Below are 23,841 nucleotides of genomic sequence, written 5' to 3' on the forward strand. Positions count from 1 at the left end.
GATAGCTCCCCTTTCGGTTCGCCCCTCCCAGATTCTGCTTCCTACGCAGTCACTATCCACTCTTTCCCTGGTCGTCTCTCATACTCAATTCTTTGCATGCCTTTGGGACGTTACCTGCCCCCGCCCCTGCCCCTGCCCTCGAGTGGTTTTACTGTCTGGGCTCTGTGGAATTGATGGCCATCTACTGGACCCTCTGCTTTATTAAATGGTTACCTCCCCCGTGTTCAGTTATGACACAATGTGTGGCCGTTGATACGCCCGCTAAACCCGCTGGGTAGAACAGGTAATAGGATTGTGGAAAGGGCCAAAGGTTGAGGTCAGTTTCTCCTTCTAATTGTCATTTATTGTAACTTAATAACCTTTACAACCAAAGCGGCACATAACTGGGTCTTTACCAAATGCAACTCTTTCACGGCTGAAGGCCTCCACACGAGAAATCTCAACAAATGAACAAGATAAAAATCCAATTAAGATAGCAATAAAATAATTAAAAAACAGCAAACATATGCAAAGTGCAATACAAATGGTTGAGGGTTACAATTAAATTTCAAAATTTTAGAATATATTGCCATAGACCTTTAAAGGCAGAAGGCCAGAATGTTTAACAACAAGAAATCTTAAACATCAACAAGATTAAAATGCAATTAAAGAGACAAATCAAATACATAAAAAAACGTATCACGGCTACGTAGAAAGCCTTAAGGCTAAGCAGATAGAACATACATATGCAAGGTGCAATACCAATGGCTGAAGGCCACAATTAAGTTTCAAAATTTTAAAATATATTAACATTATCTTTTAAAGGCAGAAGGCCTCAATGTTTAAGCTTGAAAGATAAATTTAAAATTTAATTATGCAAAATATTTAAGAAAATTAAAAAAATAACCATAAGCCTTGAATTTAAAGTAGCTGACAACAGATAAACACCGGTGGCACCCAGAAGCCTCCAGGGAGGTCGGTCTGCCCTCGTTCACTTAGGCCAGACAGGTGGTGAGCCCAACTATACTTGATCCATCGGAACCCAAACAGGGGACAGCCACTGAGCGGCCGACACAACGACTTGCTTCCCGTCAATCAGTACATGAGAACTCAACTGGAAAGGTTACAAACGTGATAATCCACAAAGGAGTATGTATTAGCTGTCAAAAATACACACCATGTTGGAGAGCGACAACAGGTGAGGAAAGGACGCTGCCTGAAATTACGTTAGTGGCCGGGCCAGGTAACCGGAACACTAACGGCCACTAAGAAGGAAATTCCGCTGGTACGCTTGAATTTGAAGCAAGGTAATATAGTTAACTTCACTCAAAAGAACACTGCCTGAATTTTACGTCAGTGCCCAGGCAGGTAACCAGAACACTAACGGCCACATGACAGAAAATTCCACTGTTGCACTCAAATTGTAGTCGACCAAAATTGCACCGGATGGTGGCTAAATTTCAGCAGTAGAAACACTCTGTGTTGCTCACAGGAAATCCTCCCCAACAACAAACTTCCGAAACGAACCACCACAACATGAGTGATCGTGGCTTGGGTAGTTCAAACCACTACTCAACTTTGACGTCCTGGGTCGGTGAACCACGAAGCTCGTAGCGATCGGACAGCTCCACACACGCTCTGACACTGTGCAGGGGCTGTCAGCGGCCCCAGCGGAGTGCACCTCGCGGTGACAACTTCCCTCGTCCGCAACAACTGACCGACTGCATCCGGATCCCCTAGTCGGAAAGTATATGCACCAAAGCAAAGATGGTACACGGCGCAAATATCGATACATATCACTGCTGACACACTTAGAAGGAAGAAGAACCACGACGTAAGCCGGCCGCGGTGGTCTAGCGGTTCTAGGCGCTCAGTCCGGAGCCGCGCGACTGCTACGGTCGCAGGTTCGAATCCTGCCTCGGGCATGGATGTGTGTGATGTCCTTAGGTTAGTTAGGTTTAAGTAGTTCTAAGTTCTAGGGGACTGATGACCATCGATGTTAAGTCCGATAGTGCTCAGAACCATTTGAACCACGACGTAACCGCTACAAGGGCGGGAAACTAAAGACTGATAGACAGCGAAGTTCACTAAAACACGTAGTTGGGAATGAGCACGGCACAGCCTTCAGGGTATCACTCGGTATTTGTTCCCTCCACTCCATGGTCTCTGCTATCCACGACCTTCTCGCCGATCTCAGCGATGGTACTTGTTCGATTGATTTGCTTTGGGTTGCTGGCCATATAGGTACCCTGAGTAATGAACTTGATCATCTGGCCAGGGGCAGAGGAAGGGATGGCCAGCTACTCCCTGATCTTCACGTCCTCTCTGGAGTCAGGTTTGTGGCTTTGCCAAATCACTTTTGCACGGTCGTGGACCAACTCTTGAGAACCTACCTTCCCCATCTAATAAACTTTGGCAATGAAGGAAATACCACAGTGTGGTGTTCTCCCTTCTGCCTCTGCCAGTTGGAATCTGCCGTCTTAATATTGGCCATATTACGTTGACCAATGGTTTTTTATTTCCCAATGATCCGCCCCCCTCCTCTCCGTCTTTGCCATTGTACCACTCACCGCGATCTTTGTTTTGTTGGACTACCCCCACCTTTTGGCTAAATATGCCCTCTCACCTTCCTTGTCCTGTGTGGTAGTGGGTGAGCCACACATAGTTACTGTGGTGTCACCGCCAGACACCACACTTGCTAGGTGGTAGCTTAAATCGGCCGCGGTCCATGTAGTACATGTCGGACCCGCGTGTCGCCACTGTGATCGCAGACCTAGCGCCACCACCAAGGCAGGTCTCGTGATACGAGAGAGCACTCGACCCCAGTTGTACGAGAACCTAGCTACCGCCCAGTTGTACGAGAACCTAGCTACCGACCAGATGTACGAAGCCTTTCTCTCTTATTAGCCGAGAGACAGAATAGCCATCAGCTAAGTTAATGGCTACGAACTAGCAAGGCGCCATTTGTATCAGTGCCTATAGCTTACGAGTATTCAAGAGAGATGTATTCCAAGGACTAATAAAAAGATAAGTAATAAGCATCTACATACTTTTCTTCTTATTCATTTATAAGTTCTCATGTTCCAGACTTCACGCCCGTCTGCGTTAGCCTTGCGTGCCCTATCGGCTACAGCGTTAGTCTAGCGTGCATTTTCAGCCATCTCAACTTCACGGTGTCGGCCCAGCTACCGACACAACATTGGCGACGATTTAAAGTGTTCTGATTGCTTACATTTAATTGTGTCATGGCTTCGCCACATTCTCCAGATGTACTGTCCGAATTTTATCGCTTGCAGAATCAGCAGACGCAGGCGTTACTGGATGCCCTTGGACAGCTCGTCCAGGGTCAACGTACCATTCAAACCGATGCGGCCGCCGCCGCTTCTTCGCTACCGCTGCCACTAAACGCTGTTGCACCTCCCTTTCGACCATACGTGGCAGCCGATGAGACCTGGCACGAGTGGTCTCGCCAGTTCCACTTTCATCTAGCAGCCTACAGAATTCAAGGTAAAGAGCGGCAGCCGTTTTTGCTTTCTTGTGTCGGTGTGTCCACATACCGTGTGATAGTGAAATTGTTTCCCCGACGCGACGTAGCAACTCTGTCCTACGAGGAAATTTTGTCTGCATTAGATGCCTATTTCAAAGAAACAGTTAATGTGGTTGCAAAACGGTATACGTTCTTTCGTACAAAACGTACGGCCGGTCAAACTAATAGGGAGTGGGTAGCAACATTGCAAGGACTTACTAGGGACTGTGCCTTTGAATGTGACTGTGGTCTTTCTTATTCAGATACAATGGTGCGTGATGCAATTGCACAGAACGTTTCTGATGTTCGCATACGGGAGCAAATTTTGAAACTAGTTAATCCCTCCCTTCAACAAGTGATAGACATATTGGATAGACAGGACACACTTGACTGTGCTCAGGAATCTTTTGAAACTTCGCCAGCCGTGTGTAACATTAACCGGCCCGCTGGACGCGCTGCGCGGCCCGGTAACCGGGCCTTGCGCACGTCGACACAGCGACCGCCGCGTGCTAAGCCAGGTGTGCCGCGCCATCCCACAAATGCAGTGAAATCATGCCCGCGGTGTGCTACTAGACATTCGCGTGAACATTGCCCGTCACGCCAAGCTATTTGCTTTTTCTGCAATAAGAAAGGACATGTTCAAAGTGTTTGCCAGAAAAAGCTCAGATCAGACAATCACAATCATTCCAGGCCCTTTGCTTCGCGCCGGAATCGAACCCAGGACACTCAGGCTCGTGGACCTTCGCCTATGGACATTCATGTCGTTAATTCCGCTTCGTCCAGTGACACTTTCTCTAACAGTGACTGTGTTCGTCCCACAAAAACTGTGCGTCGACGTCGCCGGAAATCACGTCAATTAGCAAGTGATTCTGTACCAGTGTCTATTCAAATTGCACAAAACAGTCGCTCTTGTCGTCAGCAGGACAATAAACTTTTTGTGGACTTAGACTTTGAAGGCAAAGTGATACCATTCCAGCTCGATACCGGAGCTGCAGTTTCATTGCTCAATCACGACACGTACAAACAACTGGGCAAACCTCCGTTGCGTTCCGCAAATGTTAAGCTAACTACATATTCCGGACAGACAATTCCTGTGTTAGGACAGTGCAGCCTTCTTGCAACATACAAGGGACAAACAAAACTTGTGTCATTTTACGTTCTTCGTTCTTCTTCTGCAGTGAACTTGTTTGGTCTACACTTGTTTCAGTTGTTTAACATGTCTATTGTAAATCAGGTCCTATCAGTGAATCAGACTGTGCCTACAGACAGTGTTTCTCGGCTGTGTGACGAATTTGCAGACATTTTTGCACCGGGCTTAGGTTGCGCTAAAAACTATGAAGCACATTTAGAACTGAAGGTAAACGCGCAACCGAAATTTTTCAGGGCGCGCAATGTTCCCCACGCATTGCGTGATGAGGTCGCAAGAACGTTACACGATCTCGAATCACAGGGTGTAATTGAACGTGTGCAAGCTTCTCTCTGGGCCTCACCCTTAGTAATTTTGCCAAAACCTTCCGGAAAATTGAGACTTTGCGTGGACTTCAAGGCCACAGTGAATCCACAGCTAGTGACTGCTACTTTTCCTTTGCCCCGCCCGGAAGATCTTTTTGCTAAACTGTGCCCGGGAAAATATTTTTCAAAGTTGGACCTAGCCGATGCGTACTTGCAAATACCGGTGGACGACGCATCCCAGCGCGTATTGGTGGTTAACACGCATCTTGGATTGTACCGCTTCAAAAGACTGCCATTCGGGTGTGCATCCGCCCCTGCCTTGTTTCAGCAATATTTACAAACTATTTGTGCGTCGGTCCCTACTGCAGCAAACTATCTGGACGATATAGTGATCTCCGGACAGACAGAAGAAGATCATCTTGCGAACTTACGAACATTATTTCAGGTCTTGCGGCAAAATGGTCTTCGCTTGAGGAAGGACAAATGTGTGTTTTTTGCTCGTGACTTACCATACCTGGGACATGTCATTAATGCCCACGGCATACATCCGAGTCCGGAGCACCTCCGTGCCATACAAGAATTGCCTTCCCCTCAAAATGTGAAACAGCTACAGAGTGTGTTGGGTAAAATTAATTATTACAATAAATTTGTGCGCAATGCCTCTTCCATTTCAGCTCCGCTTCATCGCTTACGCCGTAAAGGTGTTCCGTTCGTCTGGACGACGGAATGTGAACGCGCCTTTCGCCAGTTGAAATCGGCGTTGCTTTCTAATACTTGCCTTACGCCATTCGATCCCCAGAAACCCCTTTTGTTGATGGTAGATGCATCGGATTTCGGGATCGGTGCTGTGCTTGCGCACAAAGTTGGCTCCCATGATCGCCCTATTGCCTTTGCGTCCAAATTGCTCTCGTCTGCGCAAAGAAATTATTCACAGATAGAGAAAGAAGCTTTGGCTCTCGTGTTTGGTGTTACTAAGTTCCATGATTTCTTGTATGGTCGTCACTTTACCATCATCACAGACCACAAACCTTTGACATCGCTTTTTCATCCGACCAAGCCTGTACCTCCACGTACAGCGCAGAAATTCATTCGCTGGTCTATTTTCCTCTCGCAGTACCGCTACGATATCTTGTATCGGTCCACTGCTAAGCACGGAAACGCCGATGCGTTGTCCCGTTTGCCTGTTGCTGAGGATAAAGCATTCGATTCTTCCGAACTTGCTTGCATGTTCATTGATTCGGAAACCGATGAAGTGGTCGAATCGTTTCCGATTGATTTTCGTCGTGTCGCTACAGCCACAGCTGCTGACCCTGTCCTTGCTCCTGTTTTACGTTTTGTTGCTACGCAATGGCCTTTGTCAAAGTCTCGGATCGAGGATCCGTTGGTTCGCCGATTTTTTGCTCACAAGGAGAGACTTTTTGTTCGACGTGGTGTTTTGTTGTTGCGTTCTGATAATGATCAGTCCAGAGTCGTGGTCCCACGTTCGTTACAATCCTCTGTTTTACGGCTTCTTCACCAAGGACATTGGGGTATAGTACGAACGAAACAACTTGCTCGTCAGCACTGTACTTGGTTCGGAATCGATGCTGCGATTACGAATATGTGTTCTTCGTGCCCGGCGTGTGCCGAACAACAGTCCGCACCGCCGCGGAAAGTCTTTGCGTGGCCAAAAGCCACTTCCCCTTGGCAACGCTTGCACATTGATTTTGCTGGTCCATTCTGGAATGCTCGATGGTTGGTTCTGGTCGACGCCTTCAGTAATTTTCCTTTTGTTGTCCGGATGTCTTCCACGACGTCCTCCGCCACCATCCAAGCGTTGTCTGCTATCTTTTGCATTGAAGGTCTTCCGCAGACTATTGTTTCCGACAATGGCCCACAATTCATGTCCGCAGAATTTCAGTCATTCTGCCAGGCCAATGGTATTCAACATCTGACATCCGCGCCGTTTTCGCCTCAGTCCAACGGTGCCGCTGAACGATTGGTCCGGACTTTCAAGTCACAGATGTTGAAATTGAAAGAGTCGCATTCTCGGGAGGACGCATTGTTGCTCTTTTTGTCTTCGTATCGCTCTCAGCCCCGAGATGGTCGCTCGCCGGCTGAGTTGCTCCACGGTCGTCCTCATCGCACCTTGATGTCTTTGCTGCATCCGCCGCATCAGGTTCCTGTGCAGCGGCAGACTCCTGCTTTTGCTCCAGGCGACGTTGTATTTTATCGCAACTATCGAGGTTCACGGCGTTGGCTCGCAGGGCGCATTCTTCGCTGCCTCGGCCGCGCGATGTATTTGGTTTTGGGGGCCTCTGGTGAGGTGCGTCGGCATCTCAATCAGCTGCGCCTCTGTCGTCGCTCGGGTTCTGCCGCTCCCCGTCTGCTTTCAGCGACGGTGCCGTCCGGTCAGCGCCCTGGGGACCCATCTACTGGCTCGCCTCATCCCCAGGTGTTACCGACGATGCCTTCCATTTTGCCCCATGGCGACGCGCCGCCGCCGCCGCAGCAGCAGCAGCCGCCGCCGCCGCCGCTTGTTCTCCCGCCGGCGCAGCCCGCATTCGACGCATCCTTGCAGCCGCCAAGCGCCTCCCAGGGTCACGCGCCGCCGATCGCTTCCCGTGACCAGCTGTCCTCCGCCATGGACCTCCCGCCCGCTCCGGACCACCTGACGTCATCGCGCGTCGGCTACCCCGACGCTATGGAGGTTGATCCTTCGGTCACTCCTGTCTCTTTACGGGCGCATACACCGCATGTTGACGTGCACCCTGGACTAGTTTTTCAGGCGTTTCCTAGCTCCCCTCGGACCGTATGGCCGGGTGCGGGTGGCACAGCCTCGCCTGTTGTTAGGCTCCCCACCTCATCGCATACGTCAACATGTGGTCCTCCCCACGGCGGGCGGAAGCCTTATCACACGACCGTTCGCCGATTTGCGGGGGAGGAATGTGGTGTCACCGCCAGACACCACACTTGCTAGGTGGTAGCTTAAATCGGCCGCGGTCCATGTAGTACATGTCGGACCCGTGTGTCGCCACTGTGATCGCAGACCTAGCGCCACCACCAAGGCAGGTCTCGTGATACGAGAGAGCACTCGACCCCAGTTGTACGAGAACCTAGCTACCGCCCAGTTGTACGAGAACCTAGCTACCGACCAGATGTACGAAGCCTTTCTCTCTTATTAGCCGAGAGACAGAATAGCCATCAGCTAAGTTAATGGCTACGAACTAGCAAGGCGCCATTTGTATCAGTGCCTATAGCTTACGAGTATTCAAGAGAGATGTATTCCAAGGACTAATAAAAAGATAAGTAATAAGCATCTACATACTTTTCTTCTTATTCATTTATAAGTTCTCATGTTCCAGACTTCACGCCCGTCTGCGTTAGCCTTGCGTGCCCTATCGGCTACAGCGTTAGTCTAGCGTGCATTTTCAGCCATCTCAACTTCACGGTGTCGGCCCAGCTACCGACACAACATTGGCGACGATTTAAAGTGTTCTGATTGCTTACATTTAATTGTGTCATGGCTTCGCCACATTCTCCAGATGTACTGTCCGAATTTTATCGCTTGCAGAATCAGCAGACGCAGGCGTTACTGGATGCCCTTGGACAGCTCGTCCAGGGTCAACGTACCATTCAAACCGATGCGGCCGCCGCCGCTTCTTCGCTACCGCTGCCACTAAACGCTGTTGCACCTCCCTTTCGACCATACGTGGCAGCCGATGAGACCTGGCACGAGTGGTCTCGCCAGTTCCACTTTCATCTAGCAGCCTACAGAATTCAAGGTAAAGAGCGGCAGCCGTTTTTGCTTTCTTGTGTCGGTGTGTCCACATACCGTGTGATAGTGAAATTGTTTCCCCGACGCGACGTAGCAACTCTGTCCTACGAGGAAATTTTGTCTGCATTAGATGCCTATTTCAAAGAAACAGTTAATGTGGTTGCAAAACGGTATACGTTCTTTCGTACAAAACGTACGGCCGGTCAAACTAATAGGGAGTGGGTAGCAACATTGCAAGGACTTACTAGGGACTGTGCCTTTGAATGTGACTGTGGTCTTTCTTATTCAGATACAATGGTGCGTGATGCAATTGCACAGAACGTTTCTGATGTTCGCATACGGGAGCAAATTTTGAAACTAGTTAATCCCTCCCTTCAACAAGTGATAGACATATTGGATAGACAGGACACACTTGACTGTGCTCAGGAATCTTTTGAAACTTCGCCAGCCGTGTGTAACATTAACCGGCCCGCTGGACGCGCTGCGCGGCCCGGTAACCGGGCCTTGCGCACGTCGACACAGCGACCGCCGCGTGCTAAGCCAGGTGTGCCGCGCCATCCCACAAATGCAGTGAAATCATGCCCGCGGTGTGCTACTAGACATTCGCGTGAACATTGCCCGTCACGCCAAGCTATTTGCTTTTTCTGCAATAAGAAAGGACATGTTCAAAGTGTTTGCCAGAAAAAGCTCAGATCAGACAATCACAATCATTCCAGGCCCTTTGCTTCGCGCCGGAATCGAACCCAGGACACTCAGGCTCGTGGACCTTCGCCTATGGACATTCATGTCGTTAATTCCGCTTCGTCCAGTGACACTTTCTCTAACAGTGACTGTGTTCGTCCCACAAAAACTGTGCGTCGACGTCGCCGGAAATCACGTCAATTAGCAAGTGATTCTGTACCAGTGTCTATTCAAATTGCACAAAACAGTCGCTCTTGTCGTCAGCAGGACAATAAACTTTTTGTGGACTTAGACTTTGAAGGCAAAGTGATACCATTCCAGCTCGATACCGGAGCTGCAGTTTCATTGCTCAATCACGACACGTACAAACAACTGGGCAAACCTCCGTTGCGTTCCGCAAATGTTAAGCTAACTACATATTCCGGACAGACAATTCCTGTGTTAGGACAGTGCAGCCTTCTTGCAACATACAAGGGACAAACAAAACTTGTGTCATTTTACGTTCTTCGTTCTTCTTCTGCAGTGAACTTGTTTGGTCTACACTTGTTTCAGTTGTTTAACATGTCTATTGTAAATCAGGTCCTATCAGTGAATCAGACTGTGCCTACAGACAGTGTTTCTCGGCTGTGTGACGAATTTGCAGACATTTTTGCACCGGGCTTAGGTTGCGCTAAAAACTATGAAGCACATTTAGAACTGAAGGTAAACGCGCAACCGAAATTTTTCAGGGCGCGCAATGTTCCCCACGCATTGCGTGATGAGGTCGCAAGAACGTTACACGATCTCGAATCACAGGGTGTAATTGAACGTGTGCAAGCTTCTCTCTGGGCCTCACCCTTAGTAATTTTGCCAAAACCTTCCGGAAAATTGAGACTTTGCGTGGACTTCAAGGCCACAGTGAATCCACAGCTAGTGACTGCTACTTTTCCTTTGCCCCGCCCGGAAGATCTTTTTGCTAAACTGTGCCCGGGAAAATATTTTTCAAAGTTGGACCTAGCCGATGCGTACTTGCAAATACCGGTGGACGACGCATCCCAGCGCGTATTGGTGGTTAACACGCATCTTGGATTGTACCGCTTCAAAAGACTGCCATTCGGGTGTGCATCCGCCCCTGCCTTGTTTCAGCAATATTTACAAACTATTTGTGCGTCGGTCCCTACTGCAGCAAACTATCTGGACGATATAGTGATCTCCGGACAGACAGAAGAAGATCATCTTGCGAACTTACGAACATTATTTCAGGTCTTGCGGCAAAATGGTCTTCGCTTGAGGAAGGACAAATGTGTGTTTTTTGCTCGTGACTTACCATACCTGGGACATGTCATTAATGCCCACGGCATACATCCGAGTCCGGAGCACCTCCGTGCCATACAAGAATTGCCTTCCCCTCAAAATGTGAAACAGCTACAGAGTGTGTTGGGTAAAATTAATTATTACAATAAATTTGTGCGCAATGCCTCTTCCATTTCAGCTCCGCTTCATCGCTTACGCCGTAAAGGTGTTCCGTTCGTCTGGACGACGGAATGTGAACGCGCCTTTCGCCAGTTGAAATCGGCGTTGCTTTCTAATACTTGCCTTACGCCATTCGATCCCCAGAAACCCCTTTTGTTGATGGTAGATGCATCGGATTTCGGGATCGGTGCTGTGCTTGCGCACAAAGTTGGCTCCCATGATCGCCCTATTGCCTTTGCGTCCAAATTGCTCTCGTCTGCGCAAAGAAATTATTCACAGATAGAGAAAGAAGCTTTGGCTCTCGTGTTTGGTGTTACTAAGTTCCATGATTTCTTGTATGGTCGTCACTTTACCATCATCACAGACCACAAACCTTTGACATCGCTTTTTCATCCGACCAAGCCTGTACCTCCACGTACAGCGCAGAAATTCATTCGCTGGTCTATTTTCCTCTCGCAGTACCGCTACGATATCTTGTATTGGTCCACTGCTAAGCACGGAAACGCCGATGCGTTGTCCCGTTTGCCTGTTGCTGAGGATAAAGCATTCGATTCTTCCGAACTTGCTTGCATGTTCATTGATTCGGAAACCGATGAAGTGGTCGAATCGTTTCCGATTGATTTTCGTCGTGTCGCTACAGCCACAGCTGCTGACCCTGTCCTTGCTCCTGTTTTACGTTTTGTTGCTACGCAATGGCCTTTGTCAAAGTCTCGGATCGAGGATCCGTTGGTTCGCCGATTTTTTGCTCACAAGGAGAGACTTTTTGTTCGACGTGGTGTTTTGTTGTTGCGTTCTGATAATGATCAGTCCAGAGTCGTGGTCCCACGTTCGTTACAATCCTCTGTTTTACGGCTTCTTCACCAAGGACATTGGGGTATAGTACGAACGAAACAACTTGCTCGTCAGCACTGTACTTGGTTCGGAATCGATGCTGCGATTACGAATATGTGTTCTTCGTGCCCGGCGTGTGCCGAACAACAGTCCGCACCGCCGCGGAAAGTCTTTGCGTGGCCAAAAGCCACTTCCCCTTGGCAACGCTTGCACATTGATTTTGCTGGTCCATTCTGGAATGCTCGATGGTTGGTTCTGGTCGACGCCTTCAGTAATTTTCCTTTTGTTGTCCGGATGTCTTCCACGACGTCCTCCGCCACCATCCAAGCGTTGTCTGCTATCTTTTGCATTGAAGGTCTTCCGCAGACTATTGTTTCCGACAATGGCCCACAATTCATGTCCGCAGAATTTCAGTCATTCTGCCAGGCCAATGGTATTCAACATCTGACATCCGCGCCGTTTTCGCCTCAGTCCAACGGTGCCGCTGAACGATTGGTCCGGACTTTCAAGTCACAGATGTTGAAATTGAAAGAGTCGCATTCTCGGGAGGACGCATTGTTGCTCTTTTTGTCTTCGTATCGCTCTCAGCCCCGAGATGGTCGCTCGCCGGCTGAGTTGCTCCACGGTCGTCCTCATCGCACCTTGATGTCTTTGCTGCATCCGCCGCATCAGGTTCCTGTGCAGCGGCAGACTCCTGCTTTTGCTCCAGGCGACGTTGTATTTTATCGCAACTATCGAGGTTCACGGCGTTGGCTCGCAGGGCGCATTCTTCGCTGCCTCGGCCGCGCGATGTATTTGGTTTTGGGGGCCTCTGGTGAGGTGCGTCGGCATCTCAATCAGCTGCGCCTCTGTCGTCGCTCGGGTTCTGCCGCTCCCCGTCTGCTTTCAGCGACGGTGCCGTCCGGTCAGCGCCCTGGGGACCCATCTACTGGCTCGCCTCATCCCCAGGTGTTACCGACGATGCCTTCCATTTTGCCCCATGGCGACGCGCCGCCGCCGCCGCAGCAGCAGCAGCCGCCGCCGCCGCCGCTTGTTCTCCCGCCGGCGCAGCCCGCATTCGACGCATCCTTGCAGCCGCCAAGCGCCTCCCAGGGTCACGCGCCGCCGATCGCTTCCCGTGACCAGCTGTCCTCCGCCATGGACCTCCCGCCCGCTCCGGACCACCTGACGTCATCGCGCGTCGGCTACCCCGACGCTATGGAGGTTGATCCTTCGGTCACTCCTGTCTCTTTACGGGCGCATACACCGCATGTTGACGTGCACCCTGGACTAGTTTTTCAGGCGTTTCCTAGCTCCCCTCGGACCGTATGGCCGGGTGCGGGTGGCACAGCCTCGCCTGTTGTTAGGCTCCCCACCTCATCGCATACGTCAACATGTGGTCCTCCCCACGGCGGGCGGAAGCCTTATCACACGACCGTTCGCCGATTTGCGGGGGAGGAATGTGGTGTCACCGCCAGACACCACACTTGCTAGGTGGTAGCTTAAATCGGCCGCGGTCCATGTAGTACATGTCGGACCCGCGTGTCGCCACTGTGATCGCAGACCTAGCGCCACCACCAAGGCAGGTCTCGTGATACGAGAGAGCACTCGACCCCAGTTGTACGAGAACCTAGCTACCGCCCAGTTGTACGAGAACCTAGCTACCGACCAGATGTACGAAGCCTTTCTCTCTTATTAGCCGAGAGACAGAATAGCCATCAGCTAAGTTAATGGCTACGAACTAGCAAGGCGCCATTTGTATCAGTGCCTATAGCTTACGAGTATTCAAGAGAGATGTATTCCAAGGACTAATAAAAAGATAAGTAATAAGCATCTACATACTTTTCTTCTTATTCATTTATAAGTTCTCATGTTCCAGACTTCACGCCCGTCTGCGTTAGCCTTGCGTGCCCTATCGGCTACAGCGTTAGTCTAGCGTGCATTTTCAGCCATCTCAACTTCACGGTGTCGGCCCAGCTACCGACACAACAGTTACACCTGTGGTTTGTCAAATGGTTCAAATGGCTCTGAGCACTATGGGACTCAACTGCTGTGGTCATCAGTCCCCTAGAACTTAGAACTACTTAAATCTAAATAACCTAAGGACATCAAACACACCCATGCCCGAGGCAGGATTCGAACCTGCGACTGTAGCAGCAACGCGGCTCCGGACTGGAGCGCCTAGAACCGCACGGCCACCACGGCCGGCTGTGGTTTGTCCTCGGAGGTTTAAGTACCTGAATTTGCCTCTGGAATTGGAGTCCCTCGGCTAGTGACGGTGTGGGTTATGGCAGCCTTGGTTTTGCCTCCACAGTGGCCAGATTCTCCCCCCTCATGCCTATGTTTTGTCTGATCTTTTGTATCGTTTTGTTTCCCCTTTTCTAGTGGTCTTCCCTTGGTGTTGTCCCTGTTGTGCCATGACCATGGTATGGTGTGGGATGGGGAGGAGTCAATGGGGATGTTGGTGCCCCAATGCATGAGGTGTCCCTTCTCCCGCCATTCCCCCAGCCTTGTTCTCTACTCTTCCTTTTTTGTTTGCCCGTTTTCTCTTCCTTCTGACTGGACTGTGCTTTATGTGTTGTTCCTCCCTTAGTTTCTGTCCCTTACTGCATCGGACCAGTGACCTCGCTGTGTGGTATCCTCCCCCAAATCAATCAAACAAACAACCACTACGCTGCAGGCGGTCTGTGAGCGACCTGCTGACGAATCAAGCTGGACACGCTGCACCAGCTGATGGGAAAACAAATGTTCCATAATTCACGGCACAATCTCGAGAGCATCTTCTGAACCCATGTGGCACCTTACCACGTTATTTCGCTGGGTGCTCCCAGTGCACTCAGTCGCTGCCCGCAGAGCCGCGTCCACATCCTGGCGATCTCAGCCTTCCTCCTAACAAGCAAAGAGGGCGGACTCTAGCCTTCCTTCCCAACCTGACCGCTATTTTCTTAACAGGTTCCATCACCCACCTCAATGACAAGCAGCCACAACCTCTCCTCTTGTTTGGACGTTTCGGGAAGGTCCACTCCTGTCCCGACAGACGTGGCGTCTCGCTGTGGCTCAAATGTACTTTCAGCTGTAGTAAATACCCCAAATATGTTCTAAGGCGTGTGGCGACAGCCGTGCAGCCAATACCCAGTTTCGCCTTCCGTCGAGAGATTTGCGAACTGGTGAATGTTCGCCATTCACCGTCAGGTGAGGCCTACTAGAGATAAGAAATGAGATCTGTATATTCTCATTAAACTCACCAGAGAGCTCTGTGACGTCATCTCCGGTCTCGCCGTATCTGTGTGCCCGTACACTCGACTAGTGAGTCTCCTCTCAACTGAGCCTATGTCGAGTACGATTCGACTCGCTCAGAAAGGACACCAAGTACACGAGTTCGCAAGTCAAGCATAAAGGCGAAAGCGTTGTATTCCCGTTACATATGCAACCATTCTGAAAGAAATTTCCCTCATTAAACTGTAAACTACTATTCATTTATTTCACATAATCTTCCTTTCGACTTTGTGGTCGTTCTCAAGTCGAAATATCACAAAATGTCCGACCCGCCTATATACAGGGTGACAGTTATTGAACTGTATGAAGAAAACGTAGTTACAAACTACGGCGTGTGCATACTTTATTTTGCATGTATACGTCACTACAGATATTCGGATGTAAGTTATAACATGTTAGATATGCCTGCCAGCATTGGTGATGATGTGGCGCAGATGAATAGCGAAATTCTGCATGACCCGCTTAAGTGTCGAAACATCGATGCTGTCGATGACCTCCTGAATGGCTGTTTTCAGCTCAGAAATGGTTTTGGGGTTATTAATTTACACCTTGTCTTTAATATACCCCCACAAAAAGGTGTCGCATGTGTTCAGATCCGGAGAATATGACGGCCAACTGACGCCCACGCCTGTGATCTCTGGGTACCCCAGAGCCAGAATGCGGTCCCCAAAGTGATCCTCCAGGACATCAAACACTTTCTTGCTTCAATGGCGTCGAGCTCCGTCTTGCGTTAACCACATCTTGTCCAAATCAGGGACTCTTTGGATAATGGGGATGAAATCATCTTCCAAAATCTTCACGCGCCATTTGGTAGTCACCGGCATAAAGGGATATCGCACCGTTTGTTCTGTGACTGAACATTCCACACCACAGTCACGCGTGTGACTTCTCCATGGCGAAATGCTGATTCTCTGCCCCAAGATGCGCCAATTTTGCTTACTGACGAACCCAACCAAATGAAAGTGGGCTTCGTCGCTAAACCAACATGCCAATTCCCATCATGCCCCGCGGCCAACCGTGCAGTTTGAACGACCCAACGCAAACCGTTCAGAAGTTATGACGATTTTGTTTCCTATAGTTCAATAATTGTCAGTCCACAGCTCGTGGTCGTGCGGTAGCGTTCTCGCTTCCCGCGCCCGGGTTCCTGGGTTCGATTCCCGGCGGGGTCAGGGATTTTCTCTTCCTCGTGATGACTGGGTGTTGTGTGATGTCCTTAGGTTAGTTAGGTGTAAGTAGTTCTAAGTTCTAGGGGACTGATGACCACAGATGTTAAGTCCCATAGTGCTCAGAGCCATTTGAACCATTTGAATAATTGTACCCCGTATATTTTCGAAGACTACTGTAAATGCGTTTTAATATTTAATATCTATTTAAAGAATGACTCACATTTATGTTGAAATATACTCCTAGATGTTACCGAGTCTGGAACGACAGCACCACAAAGCAATCTTTAAATAGCGATTAGTTACTAAAATAAATTTCAGAAATGAATGATAAACTACACACCTGCGGTTTATCTAAAAACTCAAGTTGCTATGAGCAAATGAATATACAAATAATGCGCTTTTTCGTCTCAGCGATCCAATGGTGACATTGCTCTGTGCCTGGCAGATGCTGCAGCAGATACGTTTCCTCATGGTGCAGACGGAATAAACAAGGGTGCAACCACTTCTTTGCATTGGATGAAATTTGTATAGTTTTTGTCTGAAGCATGGACTATAGCCTAAAACTTACTCCAGATGTCACCGCTCCTCAAACGTAACACATTTGCAGTTGTGTACTTGGCTTCAGTTAATTTTCGTCTTACACCCTCCACAGTTTCACGAAACACAGCTTTTATAAAGGCCACCTGATTCCATCGGTCTTTTCGCCTTGTCAGTAGCACTTTACAGCAGCTAGAAGGTGTACTCATCCTTCGTACTAACAATATGTCACTACTAGCCTTATACTGCTACATCCTTCAGTAACAGAGAAAGAGTCGACAAGTGTGAAGCGACCGCAGCGTAACAGTTCTGAGAGTTGTCACTCTCGGGGAACTACAGCGGGAATGAAGGAAGCCCGTTAGCACTGACGTAACAGCGGCGCCTGGATTTGTGAAGTCTGCAGCCCGCAACATAAGCCTCGTACTCACTCCGTTTCTGGTCTCTAGTCTCGACTGGTCATGATGGGCAAAACGGGAGGCGCTGCGACATCGTGGGCACAAGGTAACGCTTTTTGAATCATAGGTGCCAAAGCATTCGCATCAGGCCCTCCAATGTCAACACAGCTCAGAGCAGGAGCGTAATGTTTGTCGACTACGGCCAACAAAGCTTGCAGCTGTTTCCAGACGATGGCCAGTTCCCCCATTTCACAACAGGTGCACTTATTACCCATCTTTAATGATTTTTCATCTATACCAAAAAGAACGTAAAATTAACCCAACCAGTTGAGATGCAATTAATACAGCTGCTGCAGTGCTTTTGCTTATAACTACACTACAAAGTCCACTCATGTGACACTAATGCTCGACGAATACTTAAACTCTTAGAATAAATTAATGGACACTAAGTGCTCTAACAGAGAGTTAAAGGTGCATGGAATGGCGCACCTGTATCAAAAATGGTTCAAATGGCTCTGAGCACTATGGGACTAACATCTGAGGTCATCAGTCCCTTAGAACTACTTAAACCTAACTAACCTAAGGACATCACACACATCCATGCCCGAAGCAGGATTCGACCCTGCGACCGTAGCGGTCGCGCGGTTACAGACTGAAGCGCCTAGAACCGCTCGGCCACATTGGCCGGCTCACCTGTATCTGTCACTGCAAAGAAGAATGGGCCAATCAAAGCGCGCGATGACAAAACACACTTCACGTTAAGATCCGGTAGATTAACATGTTTGTCCACGTGAACGTGAGGATTTTCAAGAGTCCAGTACACGCAGTTATGGAGCTGTACAGTACCGTTCAGTTTGAATTGCGCCCCGTCAGACCAGATAATGATCCCCACGAACCGTTGATCCTCGTGTAGCATGGCTTCAAATCACTTGCAAGTCCCTATCCTTCGAGCCGGGTCGTCCTCGCTCATAGGGTGCCGCTATCTTGGAATGTACACTTTCCACTTTCCTCCCTTCAGAATTCGTCGTACGCTTGATCGGCTTACCCCGTTTTCCCATACACCATGATTCACAGGTTATTGAGGTGACCTGGTAAAATATTGCAACAGAGCAGCGCTGGAAGCTGGACAAGTTGATATATTTGGTCGGGCAGACCTTTCCGTGCTTACGTCCTGAACAGTACTGTCAGCTTCAAATTTATCCTGAATACGATAAATTGGTGTACGTGTTGATGGCTGAGTTCCATACACATAACGCAATTGCCGTTGTACCTCCAGTACTACTTCAATATGGCCCTGCGTTGCTCAAATGGGAATCATATTTCATTCATTGCTGTACTATCATCTGAGCTAAAATCTGTTGAGAAAACAAAGGACTACGCTACCGCGCAAAAATTGCGATAGTATATAATTTTGTTTCAAAGACACTAACATCAAAGAGTGTCTACATTTTACTGGACACCTCTGTACTTACAGAAGCTCAGTTTGTGACAAAGTAACAGGCAATTGACACACAAGAACAAGCTTGACAAGAGTTGTAATTGCTTCTGTACTATAACCAACAGGTGGACACTTGTGAAGAATAATTTTGCGTCTGGACCATTAGCTTGTGTAACAGTCATTTCTTGAGCCAGAATGGTAGCATCAACAACGGCAACACCAGACCCATTATCAGGTACAACAGTCATACGTATTTCACCCTGTATGACCGAATACACAACGTCTTCTTCTAGACGAACACAACACGAGCACCTTTCCCTGCATTATCTCTTGTGTCACCACTGTTTACTGTGCAAGGTATCTCATAATTCGTAATACATGCTTCTACGGTTGTAGAGGTGGCTTAATGGGTATGGTAAAGAACTCATATCCGGAGACGTACAGTTCGAATGTAAAGCAAGTTTAAAGATCAGTTCACTTTCAAACCTCCCGTTTCACTGCAAGCACACTGTGGAGACAATGTGCTGCGACTTGTTTGCTCTACAGGAGCCCATGGCAGGAGCAGTGTTTCAAGTACTCGTCGTCGGATTCTCTTCAACATGACGGACGACGTCCTAGTCGAGAGCGCGGTGCGTCCGTGGAGCACCACAGTAAACTCTCCTAGTCACGGACGTATTGGTTTCTCCCAGCCGCTCTTGTAGTCACAGTAAAATTGTCTGTGATCTGCTAATTGCAACAGGCACTGACGTCGGCGCCCTCTTCTCAGTTTGTATGTGTACCATAACGAAACGGGAGATTCGAAAGTGACCCAATCCTTAAACTTACTTTCATCTGAACCGTACATACACTAATTATCAAAACATTACCATTAAGTCCCCACTCCCACCCACAGTAGGATATAATAGGAAGTTTGAAACACCCTATACAGGGTGAATCACTAACCGTGGCCACTAAGAATAGCTCCGAAAATATGATAGGAGCCTAAAAGTTTCTGGGATAAAAGTAGCAGGGGACAACGGGGGCCATAATATGACGGTTTTTTGTTGCTAGGAAGGGTCGCTTCAGAGATATGAAGGTCAACTTTTTTCTTTTTTTTTTTTTAAATGGGATGCTATTGTTGGGTACTTATTTTCTGATAGCTGTTACCGATATGAATCCAATGATGTGTATTAGTAAGGTCTTTGAAGGTCAACGAAGGTCAGAAAGGTGGCATGAACGTCCGTTTACAGAAGGTGTTCGAAGTGATGACCACTGGTATCAATGCACTGCTGCAATCTTCTTATCATGGATTGAGTGGTGTTCCTTATCACTTCGGCACTTATCGAAGCACGTGCTCTCTCTCGCATATCTTCAGGTGTAGTTGGAACATCTTTATAAACAATGTCTTTTACGAATACCTCCAAGAAAGGCTGGCGAACGAGCCGGCCACGACACATCTCCTCCGCGTCCAATCCAACGATTTGGGTATTGTCCCTGCAGCTCATTTCTAGCCATCAGCGAAAAATGTTCCGGACACCATGTTGATACCACATTCTGTTCCTTGTTCCTAAAGGTATTTCTTCCAATAACAGACCTAATGTTTCTTGCAGGAATGTGGTGCACTTCCTGCCATTAAGATTTCCTTCGACGAAATAGGGGCCTATAATTCTGTCCTCCAGAATCCCACACCATATATTCACCGACCACGGTTATTGGTGTGCAACTTGCCGCAGCCAACATGGATTTTCAGTTGCCCAATAATGCATGTTATGCAAATTGACATATCCATGGTTCGTTATGTAGACTCGTCAGTAAATAAAATGAAATTAATAAATGTGTCATCCCTCTGAATCTGAAGTTGAGCCTATCGGCAGAATTCAATGCGACGCATACAATCCGTACCAGTTAATTCTTGGTGGAAACTGATACAGCAAGGATGATATTTATGGCGATGCGGGACACGAACAGCACTACTCTGGCTCATGCCAGATTCCCTTGCGATTTGACGCAAACTAACACAAGGATCTCGAACCACAGTGGCAAGAGTAGCAATTTACATTTCCTCGTTAGTAACTTTCCTTTGCCGGATATGATTCCGATGTTTTAAAGACCCAGATAGATAGATAGATATTCAGCGATCACAGGCCCTGCAGAGCACGCGCTGCTTCCACAAACTGCCTCCATTCCTTCCTTTTTTTGTGCCCGGTAACTCCAGGTGTCTTCGATTCCCAGGGCTTCTAGGTCCTTTGCCAGGTCGTCCATCCAGCGCTGCATTGGTCGTCCAATGGGGCGTTTGGTGTTTGGTTTCCCCGCTAGTGTCATCTTCACCTGTCTTCCATCTGGCATAAGGGCTACATGACTCACCCATTGTGTTCTTTGTGGTGTCACCGACAACACCACACTTGCTAGGTTGTAGCCTTTAAATCGGCCGCGGTCCGTTAGTATACGTCGAACCCGCGTGTCGCCACTATCAGTGATTGCAGACCGAGCGCAGCCACACTGCAGGTCTAGTCTAGAGAGACTCCCTAGCACTCGCCCCAGTTGTACAGCCGACTTTGCTAGCAATGGTTCACTGCCTACATACGCTCTCAATTGCAGAGACGATAGTTTAGCATAGCCTCCAGCTACGTCATTTGCTACGACCTAGCAAGGCGCCATATTCAGTTACTATGTCTTCTGAACAGATAATATTGTGAATCATGTACCGTCAAGAGCGACGTTCATCATTAATGGATTAAAGTTAAGTATCAAACTAATTATGTCCGCTTTCTGAATTCTCATTCCTTGTCATGTTCCAGGCCTCATGTCAGTATAGTTCTTCCCTCTTCACGCCAGCCTGCGTGAGTTAAAACGCGTGCATTTCGGCCTCCATTCATAACACGGTGTTGGCTCTTCTGCCAACACAACATTCTTTTGCTCTTTATCTTCTGTAGGACAGTTGGTTGTCGCATCAGAAGGTAGATTTCCTCGTTTTCTTCCTCCTCCTCCGTTAAAAGATCCAGTTGTTCTCAATTTATCAGACACATATGTAATTGTACGACGTGTAGGGTGAATGCATTGAGGATATCTTTCAGCGTATAAGTCTCTGGCTCCCACTGGATTTCGTTGGCATTCTCCGTAAATGAGAAGCATACCGGTTTGTTCTTCGAAGGTATACATCGTTCACATTCTCTTGAATAGACGATGCTAGTCTTACCGTTCGTATTAGTGTTGTATTGCGAAACCGTCGAATGGTGTTTACATGTCAATGGTGCGTTAGATGGATACGCCCTATTTGGTGAATATTTACTATTTGCACGATATACGAGAGAGAATTATCAGACCATGTGCTTCGATAAGTGCCGAAGTGATAAGGAATTCCACTCAATCCATGATAAGAAGGTTGCAGCACTGCACTGATACCAATTGTCATCACTTCGAACACCTTCTGTAAATGGACGTTCATGCCACCTTTTTGATCTTCGTTGACCTTCAAAGACATTACTGTTACACATCATTGGATTCGTCTCGATAGCCACCATCAGAAAATAAGTGCCAAACTATAGCATCCCATTAAAAAAAAAAAAATTGACCTTCATATCTCTGACGCAACCCCACCTATCAACAAAGCCCAACGTCTTATTATGGCCCCCATTGTCCCATACAATATTTGTCCCACACACTTTCGGCTACTATCAAACTTTCGGAGTTATTCTTGGTGGCAACAGTTAGTGACTCACCCTGTATAAAACTGCGTTTGTTCGTCGCACTGACCAGTGTCCTTTGCGATGCACATGTTTGCTGCTGTGCCTTCCTGTGCCTCGTCGATGTTATTGTCGCCGTCGGTATCGAGGAACCTGCCGGTTCCTACACTTAATCGTGGACATAACGAGTATTTCAGTCATGAATATGCGATGGAGAAGGATCCGATGTTCCTTTTGTTGATGCTACCATGCTTCGTGATGAAATGAATGCTATAGCAGTTGATCTTTCGAAAGGAACATATATTCTTCGCAAGTGTTGGTTATAGACCGAAAGCATTTACAACTCCTACAAAACCTGTTGCTATGTGTCGACGACGTATTATGTTACCACAGATTGATGCTTCGTATGTATTTTTGAAATGTAATGTCAGAGTAAATAGTACATTGATAACTGTAGTCTATTACACTGGCCAAAGAAATGTATAGGTATGCGAGATCAAATACAGAGATATGTAAACATGCAGAATACAACGCTGCGGTCGGCAACGCCGATGCAAGACGACAAGTGTCTAATGCATTTGTCAGACTGATTATTGCTGCTACAATCGCAGGTTGTCAAGATTTAAGTGAGTTTCAACGTAGTGTTACAGTCGGTGCACGAACGATGGGACACAGCATCTCCGAGGTAGCGATGAAGTGGCGATTTTTCGGGACTACCATTTCCCGAGTATACCGTGAATATCAAGAATCCGGTAAAATATCAAATCTCTGACATCGCTGCGGCCTGAAAAAGATCCTGCAAGAAAGGGACCAACGACGACTGAAGAGAATCGTTCAACATGACAGAAGTGCAACCCTTCCGAAAATTACTGCAGATTTCAAGCTGGGCCATCAACAAGAGCCTGCGTGCGAACCATTCAACGAAACATAATCGATATGGGCTTTCGAAGGCCCAGGCGTGTACCCGTGATGACTGCACGACACAAAGCTTTACGCCTCACCTGGGCCCGTCAACACCGACATTGGACTGTTGATGACTTGAAACATGTTGCCTGGTCGGACGAGCGTCGTTTCGAATTGTGTCGAGCAGATGGACGGGTATGAGTATGGAGACAACCTCATGAATCCATGGACCCCGCATGTCGGGTAACCCTCGAGATCTCTTGGCATTCGCTGGGAGACAAGTGTCAACGGATGCCGAACGAGCGTTCAAAAATGATTCAAATGGCTCTGAGCACTATGGGACTTAACGTCTGAGGTCATCAGTCCCCTAGAGCTTAGAGGTACTTAAACCCAACTAACCTAAGGACATCACACACATCCATGCCCGAGGCAGGATTCGAACTTGCGACCGTAGCGGTGGCGCGGTTCAAGACTGTAGCGCCTAGAACCGCTCGGCCACCCCGGCCGGCCGAACGAGCGTGATGACCGCTATATGTTGTGGTGTGAAATTGGTTGGGCGTTTTGGCGACATAGAAAATTTGGAGTGAAACGGTGAAGCTGCGCAACCCGCTTCTTCGTATTGTGTAAATGATATGAAGTAAGTGGACGTAATTGTGTTTTGTTGACCGACGCACTTTATTATTATGGTGAGACTTTCATAGTCGAACTTTAAGATGACGTGGAAGAGTTCAATGGCCTAGTTAAATGGTGGCCGTCATCTGAAAGTTTTCTCGGAAGTTTTACTAGTGCTCTGTGTTTCTTGTAATC

Source organism: Schistocerca serialis, chromosome 7 (assembly GCF_023864345.2).
Source record: "Schistocerca serialis cubense isolate TAMUIC-IGC-003099 chromosome 7, iqSchSeri2.2, whole genome shotgun sequence".
Taxonomy (NCBI): domain Eukaryota; kingdom Metazoa; phylum Arthropoda; class Insecta; order Orthoptera; family Acrididae; genus Schistocerca; species Schistocerca serialis.